Here is an 18,039-nt window from a genome sequence, read left to right on the forward strand (position 1 = left end):
TTTTTTTCCTCCAGAATTGGCCGTTTATTTACTGCACAGCATTAACACTGACTGCTCCAGAGACTTCCAACATATCAGTCACCAGCTTTGTTACACACTTGCCTATCAGACAGAAGGAACCAGCAGCAAGTTTTAAGTGTAACAGAGCAAATGGAAACCCACTAGGCACACTATGAAACCCAACTAGAGGAGTCCTTGCCTCCTACTATTTTTGAATGTCTTTCACACTGCAGCATGTTCTGAACTGTTACCATCTTCTATAGCACGGGCTTACACCTTAACATTTTATCTTAAGCATGCATTCTCCAGGCAGCAGCAGCCACTGTTGTATAATTCATTTAATTTCAACTTCAGATTTCTTTTTAGACTTGGAAGATCCTATGATTTTATTTTTTTTCCTGCTCTCAAGATCTGGCCAGTCAAGGACTTGCGCAGTTAAGCTAGCTAGTTAGATTTGTCTTTAATCTGCTCAAGCTAGCTTGAAATGCTTCAAGTAAAACAAGGCTCAGCCTATTATACTATATACTGGCACCTAAGTGACCAAAGAAGTACCCAAACAGTTAGGTAGAGATCTTATTTTCTTTGGAAACCTCTTTATTATTGTCAGAGTGCCCATCTGGAGACATAAGCTTCTACTATTTCCAGTTTAAACCATTCACAGCATTTGTTTTTGTGGCTTTTGTCTAGTTCTCACAACCCTCCTAGATCATTTGATGCACTGAAGTTCAGTCACGCTTTTATGAGGATCTCAGCTCCCTTCACAATTACAGGATCAAACCTAAGGTTTGATCTTCTCTATAACCAGTCTGATCATTTTGAACAGCTATCATCTAATTTTGTCTGATCCACAGGCTTAGCTTACTCATTATGACTGATCTTTAAGCTGTATTTAGCACAAAGTGAAATGCTGAAGACATGAAAATATCTGATTCAGACGGAATAAGGCTGTCACAATTCTCCTTTTCATCAACAACAACGAGGGCACAGTTCTGGGTCACTACATTCAGCACCGATATCTTCCCCCTTCTCCACCCTGAATTGAAAACGAGGCTTCCTAGTTGAAAGGACTGCCCATGAACCTCACACTTGATAAGAATGAAGTCAAAGCTGACAACTTCTTCCCTAGAGTCCTCACGAACATTAGGAGACCTGGGAGACTGCTTCAGCTCAGAGCTCAGGTAAAATAGTACAGGGCAGCACTCTCAGATAATGCACATGTAAAACTACAATATTGGTAATAACATTAACTATGCTTTCTACTTCAATAACAAACACACAAAAAAATGAAATTGTCCTTCATTTAGCTTGAGATAGCTTCCCTTTTTGTTTTGTGTACTGATTCAAGTAGCTTTCCAGCAACACTAAGGAGTCCAATCTTCTCGTGTGCATTTGGTGTGCAGTTGGATCCTGTCACTTACCTTCCCTGGCAGCTTTTTGTTACTGCTGGAAGAGCTTTCATATTAGGTTTCATCTGTAATTCTTCAGTCTGCTTAGACTGCATTTACAGATGGGATTCCTCAAATACGTTTTCCTTACTTCTTCAGTAACAAATTCCTTTCAGAAGTCATTAAAAAAAAAAAAAGGAGTCTTAAACAAAAAATACCACACCCTAGAAAAATCTGCTCAACTTCTTCAGCAATGCTAAACACATTGGTAGATGGAGCTTCATCTTCAGACAACACCCTATTTGAGACATCTAGTAGGAAAAAAAAAATCTCTGCTATTAACTGTCCCTGTAGACATATTTTCTAACTGATAATACTCAGATCTTCCTTTTTGCAGAATGTTGGCAGTATTTCAAAAGTGAGTCAGTCTCTTAAAATATGTATCACATCACTTCAGGGATACCATTCAAGAGTCCACTTAAAATTTACATGGAACATTCTTTCTGAAGCCTATTTCCAGAAAGTTAATGCACTTTGCGAGCAAGGCAAGTAAAAGTGATTCAACTACGGGCTCTCAAGGAGTTCCTAAGCACCAACTGAAGAGATGCAACAATTCAGCCATCAGCAGGCAACTCAACAAGCCATTCATGATCACAAGATGGTTTTTTTTGGTTTGAAACGTTTTGCTGTTGTTTTGCAGATATCCTCACTGGATATCTGAATAGCCATATTCCTGCCAATTACACATTATGTATTGCTTCCACTCAACCTGGATATAGCAGGCTTCAGTTCCCTAATGTTACTTTCCATATCTTAGTGTTGTCCTCTCATACTTTCTCCATACCAGCCCACTGACAAACCAAGCTGTTCCAACTTCAGCTTCCTCCCTTGATGTGTCTCCACTCCTCAGTTACTGCAGAAAGCATGAATACACTGACAGAAAAAGCCTGAAAACCCTAGTGCCCTACCAGTGTTAAAAAACAAAATGACAACACCATTTTGTACTTGGATGCTAGTGGTGCTGGAAGAAATTAATGACAGCTGTGACTGCTAAAGTTACTGGTGACATCTCAAAATCTTCCCTGAATGCATGATTTGAAAGCAAAATGGATAGTTTTTTTTAGCTGAACTTAGCCAGAAGGACTTCACCCTAATAGAAATGGCTTACAAGAAATTTTAAAGGAAGAAAAAAATGAGATGTCTGCTATCTGCTCCTCTCAACAGCACTCTGACAAGGAAAGCAATCCACACAAGTAAACAATTTAAGTTTCGCCTAGACAACCAAAAAGAAAGCACCCAAAGGAAGCCAGTGGTCCCTTATATCTGCAAAGGAACTAGGAGCAGTTGTGGACATTTTGCAGCAGATGATCAAGACTGAATTAGAAATACCCTCTGCATGCCACAAATAGTTTGAAGGCTGCAGCAATGCTTACAGAGGGCATCTCAACCCCTATATCCAGGCACAACAAAGTCACTGACACGGTATGGCATTCTCACATGTCCAGCCTCCTCCAGCTAAAATGGGATTCAGCTGATACATATCAATATTTTAAAGAGCTGTGCAAGGTAAATCCCTAGACTCATGCAGCGCGCTAGAGCTAGGATTCAAGCCTTCAGACAAGCCCCATCATGACACTTCTCTTTTCCTTAAGCTGAGTGATGTTGCAGACTGGGCTGGTGGATCCCTAAACCGACCTAAAGAGCCCGTGTCCCCAGCTGCTCATTCCTGCCCCTGCGCTGCTCCCACTGTCGTGCCAACAGAAGTATTTGTGCAGCTGCACGATGAAAAGCAGCAGGGAACTGATCCAGCCAAACAGTAATCTGCTGAAAAGACTTGGGGGAAGAAGGTCTTAAACTGACTCCGTTTTGTTCAAATCCAGCGTGTGGAGGAACCAGCATGAGCAGCCAGGAAGCACAATCTGGCACCGTTTCCGAATTGCAAACTGAACCATAGCCCAAGGTAAGGGTCCTTTTTATCCTCTTCTCAACAGGCTCATTCTGCCGAGTGCCAAATAAGCTTGAAGACTTCTTACCACCCTAAATTCTAAGAACTGGTTTAGTCGAGGCCCTATACTCTTGCCTCCTACGCTAATCGAATGGTGCCAACAGCTTTCTGGCCACTGTTGGAAAACGAGGCTTTTGGAATGCTGTTCTCTGCAGGTGACTTCAGCTAGGATAAATATGTAACTGAACAGCAACCCAAAACAATGCTCACAACCCACTTGCAGCTCTCCCTGGCAAACGACTGCAACTATTCAAGTAGCAATATTTATAGCTTAATTTTTTGGAACTATACATTATCCATACAATGATGTATTTCTAGCCAGTGGAAATCTTAAAAATTTGCAATCAATCTACATATTCAAGTAGTAAAAAATATATATATATATACACGTATGTGTGTGTGTGTGTATATATATGTGTGTGTATATATATATATATATAAGCTCCCCCCACATACACACACACACACGTGAAAAAATACTGCTATGAAAATAAGAGCATGTGACCACAGGCTGGGGGTGAACGATCACAGAAACAGCACCTAAATGGAGCCCACTAGAAACAAGCAGCATGTAACTGGCTTTGTAAATTCCTAACACAGACCAACTTGCAGCAGTTCCTAAATCGCTTTGAACCACGAGATCTCTACCTAAAACTTAAGGTCTAAATCTACTACTACTAATCTACTACTCTTAAAACATGCTGTTAAGTTTTCCCACGTAACTGTAGTTCTGCATGCTATCTATCCAACTGAAGATTACATGCAGCGCAATTAAAACCAACAACTACTGAGAAGCTTTGAGCGTAATTTGTCAACACCTTGTAAGAAACTTAAAACTACAAAGTTGAAATATGATTTTTTCAAGACCTATAGGCAGAGTAGAGAAAGCGTAACATCTTGTGGCATGTGCTTATTTTATTTCTTTATAGAATTAAATCAAGCTTGGGCATCACAGGACCACCCCTAGTGCAGTTCCCATGGCTTGCTTCACAGTCCTCAAACCATCATCACACCATTAGCAGATACTCAAAAGTCCTTTTTCCTTCACATGCATCTGCTGTACCCCAAGGAGGCCACCAAGGCTTGACAAGCTGAGACGAAAGCCACAACAGAAGTTGTTCTCCTCCAGCACGGAAAGAGAACCAGGAGTAAGAGATGGAGTAGAAGAGCACAGCACCCAATGATGGCTCACCCCTGCAGCCAGCACAGTCATCTCCAGTACACTCTTGTCCATCAGCAGCAAAACAACAGGCAGCATCCGAGGCAAGGTCCAGCAGTGCAAGGGAAGAGCATGCTCTGAACAGCAGGGTTTGTAAAAGGTGGTGGAGAGCAAGTGTGGGAAGAGAGGCAGAAGAGGTCAAGCGTGAAAGAGGTACATTGAAACTAGAGGTGTTGGGACGAGAGCAGAAGGCAAATACTGAGAGAAGTCTTAGCAGCACTCTCACTGCTTGGCAATATACTGAGAACAGAATGAGTTAAATTGTGAAGTGATGACTGTTTTCTTGGGTTTTGTGCCTTTTTTTTTTTTTGCCACAGCTTTAGCCAGTCTGATAGGCATACAAACTAGTGATTTTCACAATTTGAAATACACTATTGTATTTCTTCCCTTTTCCTGATATCTAAGTCACAAAGCTGATACTTTGCCTCAGACTTGCATTCTCCTACTTTGCATGAAAACATTCATATTTCTGAAAGGCTAGGTAGAAGAATTCCAGATTATCTTGTTATTTACACCAACCCTAAAATCCTTCACATGCACACTTTTTACACATATACTTCATATGAAGACTGCAAGAAGACCTTTCTTTTGAAAGGAAGGAAACTTTTAGTGCAACAGAAGTACTGCTAAGAGCAATAATTTGAGTTACACTCCAAGCATGTTCTGCTAACAAAACATACTACTTCCTTCTTTAGACTAAAATAATCTTCATGTAAGCTGTCAACTTTTCAGTTTCCACAACCAAACCTAAATCAACCAAATCTAAAAATATACTTTGCGTAACATACTCAGAATTTCCCTCCATTACAGTAAGTTATAGTTACAGTCTTATTTTATTCATAAACTTCAATTTAGGTTGTGCATGCTAGTAACATCATGTAACCCCAGCAATGTGAGTGGCATAATGTTTTTAACAGCAATGTAAAATTTATCTTTTTTTTTTTCTCTCCTCATACTACAGAGAACAAGATGACCCTACACTGAAATTTAAGGTTTCACTTTGTCCTTTAATCTATTTAAATAAAACCTTTCTTTATAGGAAATCCAGTATCCTGGCCTATGCAAGTCAACAAAAGGCTAATTTGTCCCAGTTAAAACTGCTATGCTCACTCAATTATAAAGCCAGGCACAGAAAGCTAAACAGCAATCCAAATGGCAGGGAACGAGGGGGAACCCACCCCCGCACCAAATGTCTTCAGCCAAAGAAATGAAAGTTACCCTATTAGAATAGCAATATGAACAATAAGACATTGAAATGAAGAGCTGCAATTTACTCAGGCAAGCATGCCTTCAAGAAGAGACCTTTCTAAGAGTAATAAGCAAATAAACCTAGAAAATCACAGTGTTACGCCAAAGTGTGACAAAACGTTATCTTAGCAGCAGATAACTCCTAGAAGTTTTTCTGCCCTGTTACAATTTCAACTACAAGATCAGAAAAGCAGATTTTCTAATTGCTACTGAGGCACTGCAACTGATTTCCCATATACCAGCACTGCTCTAGAGTTTCTAAGCTGCTAACAGTTCAGACAACTAAGCATCGTGAGTGAAGACACCACACGTGTGAAACAAACCATGCTAATTAGTACAGATTCAACCTCAATCCTGTTGGATCTCCACCAGTTCAAAGAGCCACAATACCTCTGAAGCCTGAGGTTGCTGAGAAATTTTATAAGCCAGAGCCAATAAACTACAGCAGATACAACACGGTCTCCACACTGTGCAAGCATCATCCTATTCCCACCCAAATCCTGTTTTATGGAGGTCACTCCATCCCCTGCCAAGCCCTTCCAGGGGCTGACTGTAGCATATACTTCTGTCTCACAGCTGCCTATTACCAAGGGAGCAGATGCAGGTGAAAGAATCAGCACAACATGTACTGAATGTCATTAATCAAAAGTGACTATCTAATGGCATTTGAATCTACAGTCATTCAACGACCTAAAGCAATAAAGCAACTGAAGGTACTCTGAGTTGTTCATGTAGTTCATTACACATCCCACATAGTCCCCTCTTCCTGTGGAAACCAGCTAAGATTCCCCTACTCAGCATCTTCAACTCTACCACATCTTTTGGACACAATTTGGGTGCACCATCACTGCTCCTAGCTGCCTGCACAGTAATGCAATTAGCACATCCTTAACGACAACCCACAAGATGATAACCATCCCAGTCACACAAAATCCCTTTTGAAAGCACTCATAAGTGCCTCAATAACACTTCTGACTGCTCCAAGTGCTACTTATCACAAATACCCGCAACTTGTACTATTTGACCAACCAGCTTTGAAACATGAGCAAGTTTATTAGAGAGCTCTAGCAACAAACTTCAAGCTTCCCCTTCAAGAAACGAGGGGTGGGCAAAAGACTGCATCGTGACAAGGGAAAGGGAAACTATATCCTATAAACCAGAATGCTAGTTATTTGGCTGAAGCTAAAAGTAATTAAACGCTACTCCAACAGTCTCCTACTTACTTCTTAAGAAGCTACCTACTTCCTTTCCACTGCTTGTCTTAACACCCAGATAGTGAGAGTCAGATAAAATAAATTCAGAAATGATAAAAATTATCACTGGAGATCTTCAACCCACAGGGCTTCTGCTGCATCAGTAAGTCCAACTTGAGAAAAACATTAACTCATCCGAGAGACTCTGTTACCGGTATGTAAAATAGCTCCAAATAGCATCCTCAGCAGGACTCACTTCCCCTGTATGAAGTCTCCTGTATCAAGTGTTATATGTTTCTACATAAGGTGAAGGAAAAAGCACATGGCTTAAATTAAGTTGTACCCAAGCTAAACTCTAGCCTTTGCTTTTTTGTTGAGACAAATTGTTTAAGAAATTGTCCTAATATCCTCTTGTCAGATCTATGCTTTCACTCTTCCAGTTGTCCAAACAGACAATGAACTATGCATAAATTCCCTTCCTTTACTTGTTATTAGACCTAACAAATGCAGAAGAGGTCATTAAACAGTAAGAACTCATAATTAAATCAAGTTAAAATTTTAATCAAGTAATCAATATATACTTTTTTTTTTAATTGAGTTATCCATTTCTTCTTCAGCTCTTGAGAACCTGGAGCCATCTCTCCACTATTCCATGCGTGGCCAAATGACATCCCCCTTTCTCCACAGCATTGACCATGCCTGCATGCAAAGAGTACATCTGATCAGTAACATTAACCCAAAGCACTTCAAGTTGTGTCTGATGAACTGGCAGATCACCTGTGTACACAGAAAGTAATTGCTCCACTTTAACACAATCTCAAAATGCTATTTTAAATGCTTAGGGAACACGACAGGTGATTTAAAATGGCACACCAGTATCAGCGTTTTCACATTCAGCCTACCACAATTCTGCAGATTTAAGCTACACATTGAAAATCCAGGCAAAATAGGTACTAGAGAGAATGGACATAAAATGTATACCTTATACCTGTGAGCTGCAATAAATGAAATTCACACACGTCTGAACTTCTCTTTCAAAATTTAACCCTCTTCCTCTCCCATTTTTCCCCTTCTCATGTTCTTGCTAGCTCAACAATATTCAATATACACCCTTCTGAATCACCAAGCAGCTTTTACGTATACTAGAAATTACTGGACTCTGAAGTGGAACAAACCACCATCAAGCACTGATCTCATGCTTGTGAGGTCACAAAATGAACAACAGCACCATGTGGATGCCTGGCAATAGAGTTGTGGTCTCTCCAAGTGATCCTTGATGGAAAAGGGGAGCTTGCATGGCTTGGAAACAGTGCATCACTGAAGACAGAGTGCTCCAAAATGTCATTTGTTTTGAGCCATGGAATTACAGAGGAGAAATAGGAATTATCGAAATCTCCCTGTAAGCACTAGTAATTATTCTCTCATCACTTCTTTTCTGTAGCCCATAAATTCCAGAAGACTGTTTCAGCTCAACTTGAGCAGTCTGGCAACTCTGACATATGTAGCACTTTCATTTCATAGGTAATACTATGATAAGAGGCCATGACTGAGTAAAATTCAGAGAAATTATTTATGTACTGTGGTAACACCACTTTACTTTCTTACATATATATTCATTCTTCTCTGGCTATGAACTACCAAAGACTGCTATGTATTCCTTTCCTCATTTTCTTCAAACAATTGCCCCAAAAGCTGCCAATGTTTGATGGGTAAGAGACACGTATCACACACTCCAGTATCATGAAGCTCAAATGGATCAGTTTGAGAAAGGTCAAGATTCTCTTTTCAAAGTACTCATCAAAAGGTTTCCATCTTACTTAAAGAATCTCATGCAATAATTATGAACAGCAACATTTTTTTTGATGTGTTTCTTATTCTTCGCTTACAGATGCCCAAAGCCCTTGCACTTAGTTTTCTGACTCTTCTTTCTCAGCGCCATCTGGAGCTGCTCAAACTGACACTTAACACCAAAATCCCTAAGCAGTAATAATCAGATTTGTTTTCAGCTTCATGTTACTTCAACATGCTGACACTAATACATGCTTGCACATCCATATTAACACCTCCACCACCACTCTATGATCAGGTGTTCAACAATCCTGCTCTTGAAAGTCTCTTCCTGATACAAGACAGAAAAATACATACTACAGATAGACACAAAACTCTAAACTTGGTCATAAAAACACCACTCTAGTTACTTTGACCAATTTTGGTTGTGAAATCACAATTGCTCATCTATGTTTTTCTCTACCTTTCCCTTTTAACCAGCAGGGATTTAAGGTACTATTCATTCATTCATGGCTCTACTTGTACATTGTCAGTTCCCTTCTATTTCCACTTTGTATCTACATGTAAGAGTATGCAATCACAGCAATATTATCTTTTTTTTTTTTTTTTAATTTTGCTGTGTTTTCACAGAAGCTTTAATTCTTCAACTCAGTTAAGTAGCAGTCCTGCTATGAATCATCCCTCAGACCCAGCTTTTTTTCCTAGATTTTCCAGAGCATCTCTGGCTACCTCTTTCTTCTTTTCACATGTTTACTTTACTCTTTTACCATTAACCAGGCCTACAGTTTTACGGTAACACTCCTGAGACGATAGGTAGAAGTATCAAGAATGACAAGCCCATTGAACTTTTCATTCAGATTTTAGTTGTGTGAACCACTTCTGGTTATGACCTGATCTGTTACTATTCCTGTGTTAAGGAAATGTCCATCATGCTGCCAGCATGTATTCTAACAACTAGTTACTACTGAAGAAAGGCTATTTCCAATGCAAGTTCAATTAGCTGAAATTACCCCAATCTACTCTACAAGTAAAAAATATTACATATTTATTACCTATTCATTCCAAATTCCATTAATGGTCCAGCTTCATATTAACACCAAAATTCCTTTTCAATAAACTTTCCTGCTAGCACTAGAAGCAGGTTTTGTTGAACTTTTATAAAGAAAAAGTATCTTTCCAAAATCAATTTTAAAGTCTAAGTAGTCTGTGTTAATCAGCACTGGAGCAGGTAATTCACATTGCCAGATCCATGTTAAATGAATCCACAGAGCTTCTTCCATCTGTGAATGAAATACATACTCATCGCAGCACCTAAGAATATTTAGGAAGTTCTTCACACCTATTACATGAGTCATGCCCCCCTGCCCCCAACACCAGCCATTCCAACAACTCTCACTTTGTACCAATAGGAAAACAAATAAGCATTTGCTTTACAGGTTTAACTGGTCCAAGCTGGGCAAACACCAACATTACGGTAAGTTTTTCAAGGACAGCGTTCAGTAAATCTCCAAGTTATTTCTCTGTAACTTCACAGCCAATGTCTGTCATTTAACTGGTCCATTTTAGCACCTCTACTTTCCACCAGCTCACAAGGATTAACTTCAAAGGATGAGCCACCATTACAGGTGAAATACAATGGAGGGAAATGGCTAATGCTTTTCTCAAAATTTAAGTTATAATCAGAAGTTCACCATGTCTGTAGTCATCTCCAACTTCTTGAACTGTAATTCATTAGCTGTCACATTTCTTAGACTAACAAAAACAATACACACCAGCACATACACACGTTCTTCTTCTGGTTTCTGCAGCTTAACATCATACATAGATATTTTTTGTCTTCAATGATCTAGATATGCCTAAGCACCTTAGCATATCTACTTCAGTTTTGGTTTTGTTCCTTCCTTTAAATGAAGTCATGGCTCAAACATTATGGGACACTTTCACTTCATTTGGTTGTCGAAACTTAACAAATTAACTCTGTTTTCTATAGGCTTTTGATCATTTAAATATTTAAGTGAGTCAAGTTTCAAGGCTTAACACTTCTTCACAATCTGTTTTCTGGATAATGATGCCCTGCTACTAAGCAGCCTCCTCCACCACTTTGTCATGTGTATCTCACCTCTCACTCAGTCTGGCAGTTTACTTTCTTCTTCAGCATCAGGCTTTGAAAGGAAATTTCTGAGCATCCCACCTTCTTCTCCCTGCACCATGCAGTTACCACAGTTTACCTTAAAAAAGTAACTCCTCCACTGCAAGATAATTTTCAAATGTTACTCATTTAGTGGCTGAAAGTTCATTGTTCCACATCAGCTGCTAAACCTATCTCTATTTCAGGGATCAACTGCATAAGCTAAGAAGAAAAAGAAGGAAAGAAGGGGAAAATTTAATCACCTTCATGTAACTAAGTCTAGCCTAAATAAAAATGCATTTATTTACCTACACACTTCTTAAAGCTTATCACTTAACTCCTATCTGGAAAATAAATAATACAACCGTTTGCTACAAAGTGACTAAAATCACTTTAATTATACTCACCTCCCCTGGAAGTAAAATTAAGGTAAAGATTAGTTTCTACAGAAATTCTGCAGACTTACTTTTTTTCAGAGCCATTAGACTGAAGCACTCAGAGGTTTTAAAACTTTACTCAGCAGTATTTTAGTACTGTGATCATTAAGCTTGCTAATGGAAAACAAGTGCACAGAGTTCAAAATCTGTGCATTTTTCAGTGATGCAAATAAGCCCTCATTCTGCACTTTAAGTGAATCACCTACCTTCAGTAAGTCTAAATTTTGAGTATTAACTAAAACTGAAGATTTTAACTTTGCTATTTTCTGGGGGGCCATCACAAACTAGTATCCCTGGTGCAGTATTTAACCATAATTTTGATTCAAAATTATTCAGTTTCAAGACGAAGACACACTGCAGTATTTTCTAAGTGTATCCTGTTTTTAGGGTTGACTTTCAAGTGTCTCAAATTAACAGCAAACCCTATAACAATAACAAACAATAATTCCCACCTGCTTTTATTTAATCCCAAAGGCACTTGGGCAACCGATCAAGTCTGAAACAACACAGATGCAATTCTGCTTAAGAATTTGCCCCTTAAATTTTAACATCGAGTCAGGAAATGGCTTTCTTTCATCTCTCTTTTCATGTAAGTATTCATTTTTTCACTTCCAACGGTAAAGAATTGCTACTTCACTCAGCTATAGCACTCCTGTAGCCAAAGCACTTACTAAGTCCGTATCACTGTTACCTGTGCTTATCCTGTGGTATTATTTGCTTTATTTCCTTAACTCAGATATATTCCAAACAACACAATGAAGTAGCAGGTGCTGAAAACTAACTGTTAGGACTACTTGGCAGCCAAATCACACAGCCACTATGCATCACTTGCTGGTTGCTGGTGCTTCCACTATTACATATGAAATCACTAAGGATTAACCTAGCTTGCAGTCCAAAACATCTAGTTGGGTGTTTTTACATAATTTTCATTTTTCATACAGTGTCTTAAAACTCAATCTTTGGGTAAGTAATTGAAACACATACTTACCATCAGTGTACTACAGTTCTTAGTTACGGACAGTTTGCTTTTTATTTGTGTTAAGTATACATAAGCTTCTTAGTAGAATACATATTTTAGCCAGGCCACACCAGCATACAACTTCTTGAACAAGATGAAATAATTAGAAAGTATTTTTTTTCTTTTTTTTTGGACTTAAATACAATTTTTCTTGTGTGCTTCAAAATCATTTCTGTGTTTTGATTCTTCAGGCTTAGGCAATAATTTTATTAGCTTGTATAACTATAAAGTATCTTACCAGTATTAGAAACAATTTCTAATTTTCAAAACACTGACATTATCAAATGCTTTTTAAAATGTCATTACAAAACACTTTTTGAGTTTGCTGTTAGTAGGAGCAGCATATGTTCCAACTACAAATGTTTGAAACAATAAGCATTTTTTGCTGTAAACCCAAGCCCTAGAGCAAACTAGGAGAGGGGATTAAGTCACTGCCATTAAACGAGAACTTATCCACTCAGCAGTGTTATTTGTGTGCTGGCTGTAGCAGCGCTATTGCTAGACAGGCTGCACTAAGCCACTGTGCAATTAATACAGTCAAATATTACATCCACTGCTAACATCCTAAGCAGCAGATCAAGGACAAGAACTAAGGGTGCCCTACTTTTTCACATCTGGGAGCAGGAAAAAAAGGCAAGTTCATAATTCCAGGACATACAACACAACTCAAACTCCTGCTGCCTTTTTTTTAAGAAGCGTGACAAAGCTACAACAAACTTGCACCACAAGATGCAAACCAATGCAGACTGATATAACAAGCGGTGGTAAAGCTGGTTTAGAATATTCTGATTAAAGCAAAATTCAATTGCATAGACCAAATTCAAGAGGTATCACATTGTAACACAGCACGCTTAGTAACAGATTAAAAAACCACCACCACCACTTCTTGATTCTGAGAATCATTAGGCCATCACTTGTTAGCAAGAACAAACAGAAGCCCTTACCCAAGCTTATCTCTTGCAAGCCTTTAGGATTCCCATGCAATTTCCAAGTGAAAAGTCTTTCACATAACTGAGCACGAAGGTATTCAATTCCACAGCTCCGCTTTTCCACTCTAGGGTTTTTTTGCTTTTCCTCCCCTTTTTGGGTATCTACCATTTAAATAAACAATACAACAGAACAGTTCAGTTCAATTGGAAGGGACCCACAAAGGTCAAAGCCCAACTGCTGGACCTCTTCAGGGCTAACCAGAAGTTAAAACATGTTATTGAGGGCACTGTCCAAAAACCTCTTGAACCTTGACAGGCACAGGGCATCAACCACCTCGCTAGGAAGCCTGTGCCAGAGCTTGACCACCCTCATGGTAAAGATATTTTCCTGATGTCCAGCCTGACCCTCCCCTGGCGCAGCTTTGTGGGGTTCCCGTCCTGCCATCAGTGACCAGGAGCAGAGACCGGCGCCTCCCTCTGCGCTTCCCTCCTCACGGAGCTGCAGAGAGCCATGGGGTCACCTCTCAGCCTCCTCTTCTCTGGATGAGACAACCCAAGTGTCCTCAGCCTCTCCTCACAGGACATGCCTTCCTGCCCTTTTATGAAGGTTTTTGCCCTCCTCTGGACACTTTCAAGGACCTTAACATGCTTTCCATATTGCGAAGCCCAGAACTGCACACAATATTCAAGGTGAGGCCACACCAAGGCTAAACACAGCAGGAGAATCACCTCTTTTAACCCACTGGCTGTGTTTAATGCACCCAAAATACGCTTTGTCCCTTGGCTGCCAGGACACACTGCTGGCTTGTGTTGTGCCTGCAGCCACCCAGCACCGCCCGGTCCCTTTTTGAGCTGCTCCCTGGCCATGGACACCCCCAGGACCTCGCAGGCCTCGCACTCTGCTCCGTATGCAGTGACTGCTGCTGCTGCTATGAGATGCCACTGTTGTTCCTTTGACATCTCAACTTTAAGGCTGATAACATCAAAAATCATGATTAGGCATTTAAAAGTGGAAGGTTTAGCTCACTTCATTGAAGTGTCCAACCTCCCCACCTGCTCTGTGAGCTCTACTACTCTCCTGCTCTCCTCAGCCTACACAACGTAAGATGCGTATATACCCTCTCCTCCTGTCCCTTGAGGAGTGCTTGCCGGGACACATGGTACACACGCATTTAAGACACTTCCCTTTAATAGACAGTGCTTTAAAGACAGTACAGACATTATTCTAATTAAATAGCATTCAAATTGGTCTACACGCATTGCACCTGATCAATAATGACATTTCAGTTACTCAACTTGATTTCAACAATTACAACTAACCAATATATCATGAAAGGATTGCCTGTTGCCTCTGGTGAGTACCCAACCATGCCAGCAAAGGACTAATTTCATTTGGTATTTAAAATTTAATATTTAAACAAGGGCGCTTACATTTTCATGGAGTACAGTTAGGGGCAACTAACGAGTTTAATTAATGCTTGAGATGATGTCAGCATGCTGTTAAGATAGACTTAATCAGTACTGCTGCTACTGAAACAACCAGAACAACAGTTTAGGTTAAACTACACACATACCAAGCTTTTACTCATCACTTACGCTCTTGAGTCCTTTCTAACACCTGTCTTAGTATGAGGAGGAACATCCTCCTCTCTACCTTTTATTGTAGTAAAAGAAAAAAAGTTATCAACTCCTCACCCCAAACAATAGGGCAAACTGGAAGGAAAAACAAACAAACAAAACCAAGTAAGTTATGTACTGCTGTGACTCACATGAGCAATTGTAATACTGCTTAAAAAGCACCTTCACACTGCAAGGCCTGGAAACCACTCTCTCACTTTAAAAGCATTTAATTAGAAGACTTGTTACTATTTGTTCTTGCCAGGCACTTCCCCACTTGCACTACTTTGAGCTGTTTGACATATCTAATTAGTTAAACCCCTTCTTAGAAAAACTTCAGCAAGGGGATGTAAAACAAAATAATATGGAGCTTAACTTTACTAATTCCAACCTAGCTATAAATATTATCACTAACTGGAAGTAACTGATTAAAATAAATAAAACAGACCCCTTTATAAACTGTGCTAACTAATGTTTCTTACCTACTTTACATTCAGGCTGTAACTACTTCACTGAGATGAAAGTCTTCTGTTTGGGTACATACACATTTCAGCAGGGGACATGAACAAGTTTTTCAAGGATGCTACTACTAGGAGGAATGCTTTAGTCCAGCTGGTATCAGCAACAAGTATTTCCTCAGAAAAGCTGCATCAAGAGAATTAAACCACAACCCCAGTAAGAGCTAACTCATCTAACCTGTGCCTTTACAACTCATTTACATAATCAGCAGCTTTCCCAATCTCCACAGACCAAAGAGATGACATCTCTAATTATATGTATTCATAGTCAAGCTTAATCAAAAATACTCCTTTGCAACCAGAACAGTAGCCCTGGCATTAAGCTTCTTTTTATGAGAAACACAGCATGATTAAGTATAATAATGGACTTCTCAAAGTTCCTTGTGAACAAGTATGGAAAAGTAGAAGGAGCAAGCTAATTCCACATAAAGTACAAGTGATTTTGTTCTACATCCAGAAAAAAAAAATCTAAGTATAAACCTGTGGTAATAATTTTATCCATGCATTCCAAGTTCTTTTACAACTTCTTAATCCAGGAATATCATATATCCTGTCCACTGAATTTCCTGTGAAAAGGGCCCCCCCCCAAAAAGAAATTTAAATAGAAGTTATTTCCATTTTACATTTTACAAGTGTTTTTTCCTCATTTGCTTTGTATTGTACATTTAGACAGCATTTTCCAAAGCTAGTGACGTACTTGACTAAAAATAGACAGCAAACTTCTCTTTGAATTTTAAGTATCTGCAGCTAATCAAGCACTGTCATTTTATCACCAAATACAGGTGGTATAGTTAAAAAAAATGGATTTGGATGAGAATTTGTAAGAGATTTCTTGGCTTCTCCTCTATATAAGAGAAACAGCCTACAGATTATTGAAACTCAATTCATTGGTATTCTCATTCATCATTAAGCTCCACAATTAATTTAGCAGGACTACACTGAACATAGGTAACACTGTCTAAAGTATATGGTAGTTTGAGCAGACTACAAGATTATACCCGCCTTTGCTTCTCTATTATCACTCCTTGTATTTTAAGAACATTTATAGTAAGCTTTGTCATTACAAGCTTATTATATTTACTGCTTATTATCACAAATCATATTATCATTATGATTATGAAATAGTCATAAAATATACCTATTGTTATTTAAGGAACTTGGCATTTACAACAAATAAAAGTGAGTTAATTCAACTTTTGTAGAAAAAAGTATTATCTCAGGTGAATAATACACACAGTGTAACACCTAATATTATATGATCTCATCATATTAATCCTTGGGAAGAAATCTATTTTTAAAGTCTGTACCATATCAATTTAATTTAAAAAGTTCATCATGTTTTGTGTGTAACATCAACTCTTTGGAGCAGTTTTACAACTAGGTGTAGCTATTGGAGAATGGCCAGCATTGCTTTATTCCTTTCATTTATTTCTTTCATTCACACAAAACACTCTCCCCACCTTTCATGGGCACTGATGTGATGTGCTTCGCCAAAGGAGGAAAACGTTTCCCTAAGCCAAGTTTACTATCCAAACTCCAAAGAGTTAACTCACTTGGAGGAAAATAAAATAAAATAAAATGGAAAAATCTTGCAAGTTCAAAGCTTGCCCTTCATTAGGCCAGCCACTCCTACATTCTTCCATTCCTCAAAGATGACCGTGTATTTAGATGTATTTACATATATACGTGTCAGTACTCACACAAAAAACAAACAAACAACAAACTCCATTCAGTCTCAGCAATCGGTTTACCTCATGCACTACTATGAGTAGTAGGTACAGTACGATTTCACAGTACATCCTTCTGGAAGCTGAGGCCATATGCAAGGATTTCAGAACTGAGTACTAGTATCAGAGCTTAAATATCAAGCCCAGTCCCAAGAACCATTTAAACATCACTAATAGCACTGCCACACACATAAACCACTAGGCGTGAGTTTCACTTCACCCTATTTCCAAACAGAAAGAAAATTGGGATAGCATTGGTCTAAATGAAGTTAAACTACAACAGCTGTCTTTGTATAGAAGATTATATCAGTTTTTTCCTTACAGTGAACTAATCAGCTTATTTTACAATTAAACATTACCTTAGAAGAGTACAGAGATCCCTTTGTTTCTATATTCTCTAATAGCATCACCGTCATGTTCATAAACCCCAACAGATGCAACAGCGTACAAACACTGAAATGACACATTAAACAAGGCAATGATATTACAGCCGTTGTGCAAAAGGGATGAGAAGCCATCCCAACCCTCTGCAAACAAAAAAGAATATACCTGAATACTGAAAGTTTCCAAGGTCGGTTACTTCAAACAGGAGTTAACAGCTATGAGAGACAGGATTTGAAGAGACTAGAAATAAACTACCTTACTTTTTTAAAGATTAAAAACTAATTTCAAGATTTTCTTAGACCTGCGTCTTGCTTCCTGTTATCAGGCAATCCAAGGTCACTAACACTTTCAGTTACATTCACAACAAATGGCTTATAAGTACAGAACGTCTCTTACTTGGGGATGTAGTTTAACTCAGCGCCTAATGCCCAAACTACATTGGC

At 38.9% G+C, this 18,039-nt stretch overlaps 1 protein-coding gene and 1 long non-coding RNA gene across 3 annotated transcripts in view; both read right to left on the minus strand.

The window, feature by feature from the left end:
* The window catches only part of TRIO (trio Rho guanine nucleotide exchange factor), a 248,134-nt gene that overhangs the window by 204,697 nt on the left and 25,398 nt on the right, over positions 1-18,039 (minus strand). The gene's annotated exons all lie outside the window — the stretch shown is intronic.
* On the minus strand, positions 385-10,943 carry LOC125180376 (uncharacterized). The gene is made up of 2 exons (XR_007158871.2): positions 8,032-10,943; positions 385-7,749 (listed from the first exon to the last, which is right to left on the minus strand). It is a non-coding gene; the product is annotated as an uncharacterized lncRNA (long non-coding RNA).

The sequence above is a fragment of the Anser cygnoides genome, chromosome 2 (genome assembly GCF_040182565.1).
Source record: "Anser cygnoides isolate HZ-2024a breed goose chromosome 2, Taihu_goose_T2T_genome, whole genome shotgun sequence".
In the NCBI taxonomy this organism is placed as follows: Eukaryota; Metazoa; Chordata; class Aves; order Anseriformes; family Anatidae; genus Anser; species Anser cygnoides.